We start from the raw sequence: 10,219 nt of genomic DNA on the forward strand, positions 1-10,219 counted from the left end.
CGTAATCAGTTTGGGAATAATCGACAAAAACTGAGTTGTAACACTGGTGTCAGAAGGTCGGGGTTGTACTAATTTATGGTAATGCTCACGGAAAACATTTAGGATCTGAATCGAATCACTAGTCATATCACCATTCGGGAGTCGGAAAGCTACTATTGTAGCCTGTTTCCGCCGGTGCAATAGACGTGCAACGTCGTAAATAGTGACAGTTTCCTGGGCAAGCCTATAATATGTGGTCTCATTAATAAAAGAAGGCATGAGTGTGGGAGCCTGGAGATTTTGGAGTCGTAGTTTGAGCTGTTGCACTGTGCGTTTATTCTGTAGTGAGGGGGCCGCACACCATGCCTGACGCAATGCTTCATAGAGGAATTCAAACATCAACTGCCGATCGTGTCGTGTTTCGTGTCCTTTACCTTGGAAGAACCGAGCGATTTTAGGTTTAAGAAATGTCGTCCACCAAGAGGCGAGATCTGGAAAATATTGTTGCATCCTTTCCCAATATGAATATTGTTGTTTCAGTTCCTCCCGATAACCGTCGTGGTGAAGTAAGGATGTATTTAACTTCCAGTATCCTCGCCTGCTAAGGGCTGGCAAGGGTTGATCTGTTTTTATGTGGAGCTTGATCGCTGCATGATCGCTGAAAGATGGTATAATAGTCTGTACGTCAATAATAGTGTGAAATAAGTCAGGAGTGACGTATATTTTGTCAATCCTACTTTTCGAATGTGAAGTACAATGGGTATAGGTCCTCGGTGAATTGGAAACAATGACTACATCCCGTAAGTGATAAGCCCGCAAAAATTCCAAAAATGCGGGACAAGGGGGGGTGGGCGGAATTGAATCTGCACTGGTTTCAGTGGTATTCCAATCAGCCATGATTACCATACGAGAAATATTAGGAGGCAGGAATTGTGGCAAACTTTGGCCATAAAATTCAGCCCGTTCCTTCTTAGCTGTATAGCCAGAAGGAGCATATAGTCCGACGACCAGGTGCCCCTGTATGACACAATGAATAATACGTCCGTCAGGGGAGAGAGTAAGATTGGTATGCCCCAATCCTTTTCGGATAAACATCCCTACTCCAGTGGTGGGTCCTAAATTAGCAAACACATCATAGTCCATCATATTGTGAAATGAATCATGTATAAGTTCTTGCACACAAACTACATCCGGTTTATGACATACGAGAAATTGGTTTAAATATGCTTTTTTATCGTCACTACTTGCGCGATTTAAATTTATCGTGAGAAAGGATAAAGAGTTTATCACAGTCATATAGAGGAAAATTTCGTAGTATAACACTTCTGTGCAATGTCGATATCTACGTAAGTTTACGCTACTCAAAGTTAATATGAGTCTTAAAACTAAGAAGTGAAGCAAAAAATAACTTACAAAATCCATGATAGATGTTTATGAATATAAGTGCTGCAGGTGAAATTATAACCATACGGCTATGGTAGATTTAAACACAACTAACACTCAAGGATTTCCTGTTTGTATACGTGATAAATACCGCTGTTCCACTCTGCACTCTTGCACTATTAGAATCGGAGGGCACTTGTGTTGTACACACGTGACGTAGAGAAAAAAAAACAAACCAACGGAGGCACACACCACACTACTTGAGGTGAATTCGTATCCATTGACCTTGAAGACCAATACCTTATGTACCTGTTTCAAACACCTGCTGTGGGCGAGTCCGTGGGTCTCGATCGCAAGACAGAGAGACTTGGCTGCCTTCCAAGTGAGAATTCAGTTCTTCCTTCCGGGATAGTTTGCGTCTTTTTTGTTTAGAAATAACATCGCTAAATTTAATTCCTTGTGTCTCATGCTGGAGAAACTCGCTTTCAAAGGGTTCAAGATGCTCTTCCTGTGTCTCTTTCGGGATCTCGCTATCCTCAACTGGTGAGGGATGTAGTTCAACCTCCATGTTGTGTGAGGTGATATGCTGCTCTACTCGTATGCCGGAGGCCTCCGATGTAGGCGATAAAGGCACTCGTTTACTGGGAAGTTGGGTATCGTCCTTTGCTTTCTCAAGAGACGTTATTGAAAGTGCAGGGAACTCCTTTGGGTCCGGAACCGAGGGTCGATGCTCAAGATCATCTTCTTGGTTACCAGATTTCGTAGAAATGACAGGTGGGGCTAATTTGTAGGATGTCTTAGGAGTCACTTTTCCGAGTTCTGTCATGCGAGGAATTGACGGAGAAGTGGTCGGGATTACACTCGTTGCCCCTCGGGGTTGAGCCCCCCGTTTCAGTACACAGTTCGCTACGGTATGCATAGAGCTTTGGCATCGGAAACATGTAATCGGTTGTCCACTGTATGATACTCCTACTTTATAACCATGGACTAGAAGTCGGGATGGCACATGAGATGTCAGTTTAATATGTACATGGCGAGTTCCAGTTTTAATACCAGGGGGATAAGGAGGGGCCCATTCCTGATCTTCTATTTTAATCACTGAACCATATGCACTAAGAGCCTCACTCAATAAGTTGTTCGGTGCCTCGATAGGATACTCAAACACACGAAGGAGGGTAGTCGGATCTGCTGCGGAAATAATTCGAACAAAACTCACTTCCTTATTTGAATGAGTGAATGGTACCTCACTAGGGGCATGAGCTGCAAAGTCATCGTATTCCTGTTGCGTTTTGAATTTTAGAAAAATACAAAAATTTTCACTATTTAACTGCATGGCACTGATGTGATCAAAAATACCTGGGAAAGTGGAGTTCATCCAATGGTAGATTTCCAAGGGGACTGGTCGAACTGCACGGAACTTCTTGTCAAATTCTAGTTTAAATTGAAGATCTTTTTTATATTCCATATTCACGTTTGCACTGATACACCGACACTACGCCGAAACGGCAATAATTGAGAGTACGGAGTATAACTCCTACTTCAGTAGTTTTGCTTTGATATAGTAATCAGAGCTATGAAATACACTTAACGTATATATGGTCTACGATACTATAGGCTATAGTACACTGTGGAAGCACCAGAGCACCCGTGTTGACTCGACGGCGGCTTGATGCGAACTCGACCCACCGAACCACGGAGGCTACATGGTGTTAGCTCCTTTTTTTAAAGAAATAATCTTCATAACCATGGTCCGTATCGCTTCGAACCTTAAGATAAGAGTTTTTCTGTTTAATTCTATATTTTCGTACGACATCTTAGTTACAGAAGCTAATTTATATTTGGCAGGCAATCTACACACTAGGTTTTAACCAATAAATGCAACATTTTAGTCCAGTATCCAGTTCCTTGTTCCAACTTCTCGATTCCCCTACTGAATTCCCTCCGCAATTGTGATCTGCTACTGAAAAAATCCCTAGAAATCATCGTTGCCAGTACACACAAAACCGGGCATAATTTTGTTTTTTGCTTATATTTTTATTATTTTATTATATTTTTTGGAAATATCTCCTTAGATGAATTGCTTTCTATTATCTCCACGTACTAATAACTGAATTTTACCCATAAACGTAAGGAAAATGGAATAAATGCTAAAAATCTTGAGTTACAGTATACGCGCAATTTTTTTGCGCATGGGAGTACGTTACTTTTCTTCTTTCTTCTTTCCTTTTGTTAAAGAAGGATGTGGTGGAACCAAACCATCGCTTGGGGAGCGCGGTGGCTCAGTGGTAGAGCGTTCACCGAGCTCGTGGATTTTCTCGGGGTTCTCCTGTTTCCTCCCACTTTCTTCATTCTATCACTTCACTCATTTCTCATAGTCATAGTCTCCTTTAGCCTAACCGGCATAATCGTGGGACGTAAAACTCAAAGATTTTCAAACCATCTCTTACATTTATAAAAAATTGCTAGTTTGCCCAATGGAAAACTAGTTTTCAATATATATATAATCAATTTCTTAATCCGAGTGTGGGTTTGTTATATTAGTTGTTTCGCTTTTTAGGAAAAGAGATAATCTGTTGATACGAAAAAAATACTGTAGCACTTGTTTGTAATTATGTAAGTATTATCTCCAGAATATTAGCTTATGCATGTATGTGTGTACGAATTGGCTTAGCAAGGGGTTGGTTGTGGAGATTAGAAGCCACTATTACACTATCAATAGGAAGAATAGTATTTCTTACTCCACTTTTAAAGTTACTTTGATCGCAAAGAATCAAACAAAATATTAAGAGAGCCAAAGAGATATTCCATTTTTAAGAGTGACCATTAGTGACTACCATTAGTGTTTTTTTTTTTTTAAACAAGGAGTGTCTTTTTAATAATGAAAAATATATTGTCCCTGGCTGGTTGCTTGCCGGTGGCTTGTTAAAAGTAAAAAAGAATGTTAAATCATATCAACGACTGAAGCTACACGCTTGTCTTTCTTCGATAGTTACTGACTGATTTTGAAAGTCACAATGTTGTAGGCCTATTGTAACAGCGTAAACTCGGAAGGAAACGTTCCAACTGAATGATACGAACAATTATTCCCAATGTCTTGAACATGAAACGTGGGTTGCACGGATAACGCTTAAAGTGGGCTGGACTGTACTGGAATTTCCTTCCGGCAAATTAGTGTTTGGTCGGAACTCAGTTCTTCTGTGTAATTGTCTCTTAACAACATTTAAACATTTCTTTTAGATAATAATAACTAACTAACTAACTAACTCTATGGCCTATGGAACCCGAAGGTTCAATGCCGCGTTTACAAAATATTTCCACTAACTTCTGTCCTTAGCCAACTGGATCCAGTTTCTACTCTGTACTCTTATTTCTGCAAGATCCATCTTAATATTGTCTTCCCATCTACGCCTAGGTCTTCCTAGTGGTCTTCTTCCAATTGGGTTTTCAGTTAAAATTATGAAAGCGTTTCTAATTTCTTCCATTCTGGCTACATGGCTTGCTCACCTGAGCTTCTACACTCAATGATCCTAACAATGTCGGGTGAGCGGTATAAACTATGCAATTCCTCGTTATGAATTTCCTCCAATCTCCATTTTCATCTCTCTTTGGTCCGAATAATACTAATACTAATACTACTACTACTAATAATAATAATAATACGCATTATTATTATTATTATTATTATTATTATTATTATTATTATTATTAGTAGTAGTAGTAGTAGTAGTAGTAGTAGTAGTAGTAGTAGTAACAAAAGTAAAGATTAAGTACATGACGAAACACCTTTACTAGTGTATAGCAGACTGCGACTAGTGCCACTTATGCTCAGCCTACTATCATCCGTGCTTCCAGTTTTGGCACCTGCATACATAATACGTTAGTTATCTAGCAACAACTCCCCCTGTGTACATCTGCTTATAGAGACCAGTATCGAGCACAGTCGTTGTAAAGAGTTGAAAGCGGTAAGATGGCGAAACGACGCTGCCCTACACCTACACTTAAGTTCAACACGCAGTGGGAGGAGGAATATCTCTTTGTCGAAGAAGACGGTGTAGCCAAATGTTTAGTGTGCTTTAAAACATTACACGGATTTAAAAAGTTCAACCTTCAACGCCACTACAATACTTACCACGTGGAGCAATACGGGGAACTTGAGGGACATCTTCGCAAAGAAGAATTGAAGAAGTTGAAAGGGAATAAGGCCGCATCGGAAAAGGAAGACGGGGAAAGAACCTGTGAAGCCTCTGTGCTGGTGAGTTACAAAATTGCGTTGCATATTGCGAGATTGTTGCGCCCTTTCACAGACTGACACATAATAAAGAAGTGTATAGTAATATCAGCAGAAGACTTTTGTCCATCTCGAATACAGCAGTTCGAATCGGTTCCACTTTCCCGACAAACTATTACGCGACGCGTAGAACATCTTGCAGATGATGTTTTGAATCAGCTATCGGAACTTTCGAAAACGTTTATTGCGATTTCCCTGGCGCTCGACGAAAGTACGGATGTTACAGATACTGCGCAGCTTGCTATCTTTATTCGTGGTGTACATAGTGATCTGGATATTCAAGAGGAACTGTTGCACATAGTACCTATGAAGGGCACCACAACGGGTGCTGACATTCTTGCGTGTGTTGAAGAAAGTGTCGAAAATACAGGCCTTGCGTGGAATGCACTGGTTTCTGTTGCGACCGATGGGGCACCTGCTATGGTTGGGAAGCAAGCCGGGTTCGTGGCACGACTAAAACAAAAACTGCAAGAGCTTGGGGTGTCGCACGATATCAGGGAAATTCATTGTATGCTGCATCAGGAACAGTTGTGTGCAAAGAGTGTAACAATGAACGATGTCATGAACGTTGTAGTTCGTACCACCAGCTACCTCAGAAAACATGGACTGAGACATCGCCAATTTAAATCCTTCCTCGAAGACCTAAATAGTGCATACGGAGACATACCTTATTATACTGAGGTGCGCTGGCTGAGCCGGGGGAACTTGTTAAACAAGTTCTTTCAGTTACTAAACGACATTGATATGTTTCTCGATATGAACGATCATTCCGTGCCAGAACTGAAAAACAACCAATGGAGATGCAACCTTGCGTTTTTGGCAGACATAACTACTCATCTCAATGCTCTTAACCTCTCATTGCAGGGTCAACATCTGCTAATTACAAATATGTGCGATCGCGTCGAAGCGTTCAAAATGAAGCTATCCCTTTGGGCGCAGCAATTTGAAAACAAGATTTTGGTTCACTTTTCCAGCTTAGACACCTTACAAGAGTCCGGTAAACTTCTTGACTTGACTCATTACCGCAGTTTGCTGCTTAGCTTTAAAGACGAGTTTGAAACCAGATTTCAGGACATAACATGTTTGGAAATGAGCTTCAGGGTATTTGCCACCCCATTCTCTACAAACATTGAAGACGCTCCTTCTGATGTTCAGTTGGAACTTATAGACTTAGTGTGCGACAGGGAATTTAAAGAGAAATTCCATCAGAAAAGCAATTTACAAGAGTTCTATAGGAATTTCCCTCGATGTCGATTTCCGCGACTGCATAGAAATGTTGCCAATATTATGTCTATGTTTGGTTCGACGTATCTGTGTGAGCAATTATTTTCAAAAATGCGACTGACGAAATCAAACCAGAGAAGTTCGTTGTCCAACCATCACCTGGAATGTTTGTTACGTCTAAGCTGTGTGCAAACAATATCACCTCGTATAGAGACACTTACGAAGAAATTGTGCGGTACATCTGCCTCAGAGAACAAGATTTGAAGCAAAAAAACTTGTCAGTTACTAGTGTTTATAGTGTATTTTCTTTTTTCTGCGTTTCTAACCTTATACACATTCGGCCTCTTTGTGAGTTTTCGTGTTCTGTTGGTTTGAATTTTGATTTGCTACTGTCAGACATTTGTATCTTGTGACGTTAAGATACTTGTGTACGCTTCGGCAAATGTGATTGCATTTTTCGAACTTTTGGGAATGCGCAACAAGTGTTTTTCTTTTGGGACCTTTGTCTACAATCTCGGATTTCTGTAATAAGTTATAAAAGCTATTACAATGTTTATATTTTGTAGCTACGGAAATCTAATAAGTATAGACTATTTGGATGAGTTTTAATTGAATAATATATTTTCGAATAAAATATACTCAAATAATCTGATTTTCGAGTTGTTCCTCATCTCTGTTTCTTTGCCTACATTAGCATCCAGTGGCAATTTACGGCAGAACTCAAGCAGGTATTATGCATATTTCGAACACGATATTATTATTATTATTATTATTATTATTATTATTATTATTATTATTATTATTATTATTATTATTATTATTTTCAACCTCCCGTCGTTCTGCTATCAATCTAGCAACGAAAGGCGTTTACAACTCAGCAAACGTGAAGCGAGTGACAAGTTACAGACTGAGTGCTAATGTAATACAACGTCACGAATTGTGTAAGGCAAGCTAAAAAGGTCTGAAACAATTTGTTTCCGATTTTTGCAGTCGTTTTTACTTCTGTAAGCTCACATGTTTAATATTAGTTTCTTTCTTTCTTGTTCATTTGCTAGTTACTTCAACGCTAACTGTAACTTCTATCATGCGTCTTCCTCGACCAAAAAACGTACCAATTTTATTTCCTGCGGTGTTTTCGTGTCACTGCTTTCGAAATGGGAAGGGGGAGAGCACACCTGCACATTTCACGCTTGCGTCTGCTCAATCCTTCAACATCGTGCGAAGTTCTGACCAGGCTTGGCCGTAGGTTTTTTGCATCATGTGTGGTTGGCAACACTTATCGGATGCAGTGGAAGGGGCGAACCTACCAACACCTGTGCTCACCTGTTCTTGTCTTCGCTCGTGCTCGCTCACGCTTCGGCTCCGGGAGCCAATTCATGGACAGGCCTGCCATATACGTTTCTTTTTTTGTATGTATTGATATTTGCATGTAACAAAAACTCATCGTATTTTGTCTATTAGTTTAAAAGTTAGAAGGTTAGTTCAGTATTACTGAGTCCATTTTATATATAACCGCAGCGCAGAGCTCTTGATGATGGTGTACAAGAGCAAACTCTGTACTACATGAGGAGCAGTAGAACGTCGATGTGCAGCAAAATGAGCAGGTAGTGATAGAGTGTAAAATAGGCGACAGTTCTGATTTTCAAAAAGGAAGAATTGTTGACATTTGGTTATCTGGGGCGGGCGTGACGTAAGTGAGAAGAGTTTGAGGTGTTTCGCTAGGAACAGTATCTACAAAATTCACAGTAAAATAACATGAACGATGAGGAACAGTGGTCAGAAGAGAACCCTCAATCACAGGTTCGACTGAGCTTAAAAAATGGGTTGTCTGTCACAGCCGTCGTGTGACTGTGGTGTAAATGATGGAGACGCCATTTCCCACGGCCTGTGTTGAGGGTAATAATACGTTACGAGTTACATAACATAAACCTACGGGATCAGGTTACACAGGAGAAACCGCTGATGAGAAACCATAACGCTTTAGCATGACACAAACGGTTCCATGGATATGCGACATGGATCGCTGATCACCTTATCACCGATCACTGAATCATCGTTCACCTTATTTAAAACCGCTTGTCGTGTTTTTGTGGCGGATGCTTGAAAGAAGCGCATGATTCGCAGCGTCTCTGTTCAACCCTGAAATATGTCTACAACTCTATAATACTGTTGGCCATAAATATCCTGTTTTTCAATTGATCCAGTGCAGATGCTTACCGGTTATTTTCCTGCGCGTTATTTTATAGCAATTTTAGATAACCATGTACATCCTATAGTCCAGATTTTTTTAAAGCAATAATCTTATATTCCAGAAAGATAAGATGCTAATCCATACAGCTCGAGCTGTTGCGAAAAGACACATATGGATCTCTGCCACATCCAATCCACGGATCTGTACATAACTGAAGATCTGTGAATCTTTTTGGAGATATGAATCCGGCGCAGATTTTCGTCTCTGTCTTCTTTAACAGAACTGAATGATATTCTGCACGCGGAATTCCTTAATATTTCATTTCCTATCACTCACGACCACAACGATCGCAATCTACGTCGTATCAAAACTGTTCTGAGGACGAAAATTGGTTGAATGCTATATTAATCCAATTAAGTTACACTTTTCTTTGCTATATCGATAAGTATCTTTATATAATGTTGCAAAAATCGTCAAGGTTGTTTTGCTCTAAGGAGCGAAGTACTTATTATTTAAGTTGTACTCAAACTTTCTTTTTATACACTTAAAAAGCATACATTGAGGTTAGAAATTGAGTTTTTGCACAGTGATAAAACCTCATGCAGCAGTCACACATGGTATTAACAAGTAAAGTAAGCAATTCAAATAAGACAATTAATAGGATTAACTAGTTAGGATCTTACGAAAACCATGAACAAGATACCAGATTTAAATATCTGTAGTAACATTTTCACACCTCAGAACCTTCGACTGAAGCAAAGTTATAGGCCCTATATGAATGTTAGGAAGGAAAAGCAATTTGTCAGGATGCTGCTTGTATTTCTTACAATGAACACATAGATAGCCCAATTGCACTATTTGCAAGAGAAGTTCAAATAAATTCAAATAAATAAACTCCCAAACTTTCATGTCAATAAATAATATATTAGCCATAAATAATGTAAATATATGGTAAACGCACGTGTGGATCCCTCGAGAGTACATCATAATGATAACATCTTCTTTAGCCTACTTGCATTGAGTTGATTTTGAGTTTAACGTCCATTTCAGCAACAAGGCTATATGAGACGGAACCTAATGATTAACGTGGAGTCCGAACCATTAGCTCCCGCCGGGAATCGAACACAGGTATCCCACACCAAAGGTGCGTACGC

At 39.8% G+C, this 10,219-nt stretch overlaps 1 pseudogene; it reads left to right on the forward strand.

Moving 5' to 3' along the window:
* The first annotated feature begins 5,956 nt into the window (after positions 1 to 5,956).
* Positions 5,957 to 7,138, forward strand: LOC145665126 (general transcription factor II-I repeat domain-containing protein 2A pseudogene; annotated as a pseudogene).
* Positions 7,139 to 10,219: the final 3,081 nt, after the last annotated feature.

Source organism: Thermobia domestica, chromosome 11, assembly GCF_964235325.1.
Source record: "Thermobia domestica chromosome 11, izTheDome1.hap1.1, whole genome shotgun sequence".
Lineage (NCBI taxonomy): Eukaryota > Metazoa > Arthropoda > Insecta > Zygentoma > Lepismatidae > Thermobia > Thermobia domestica.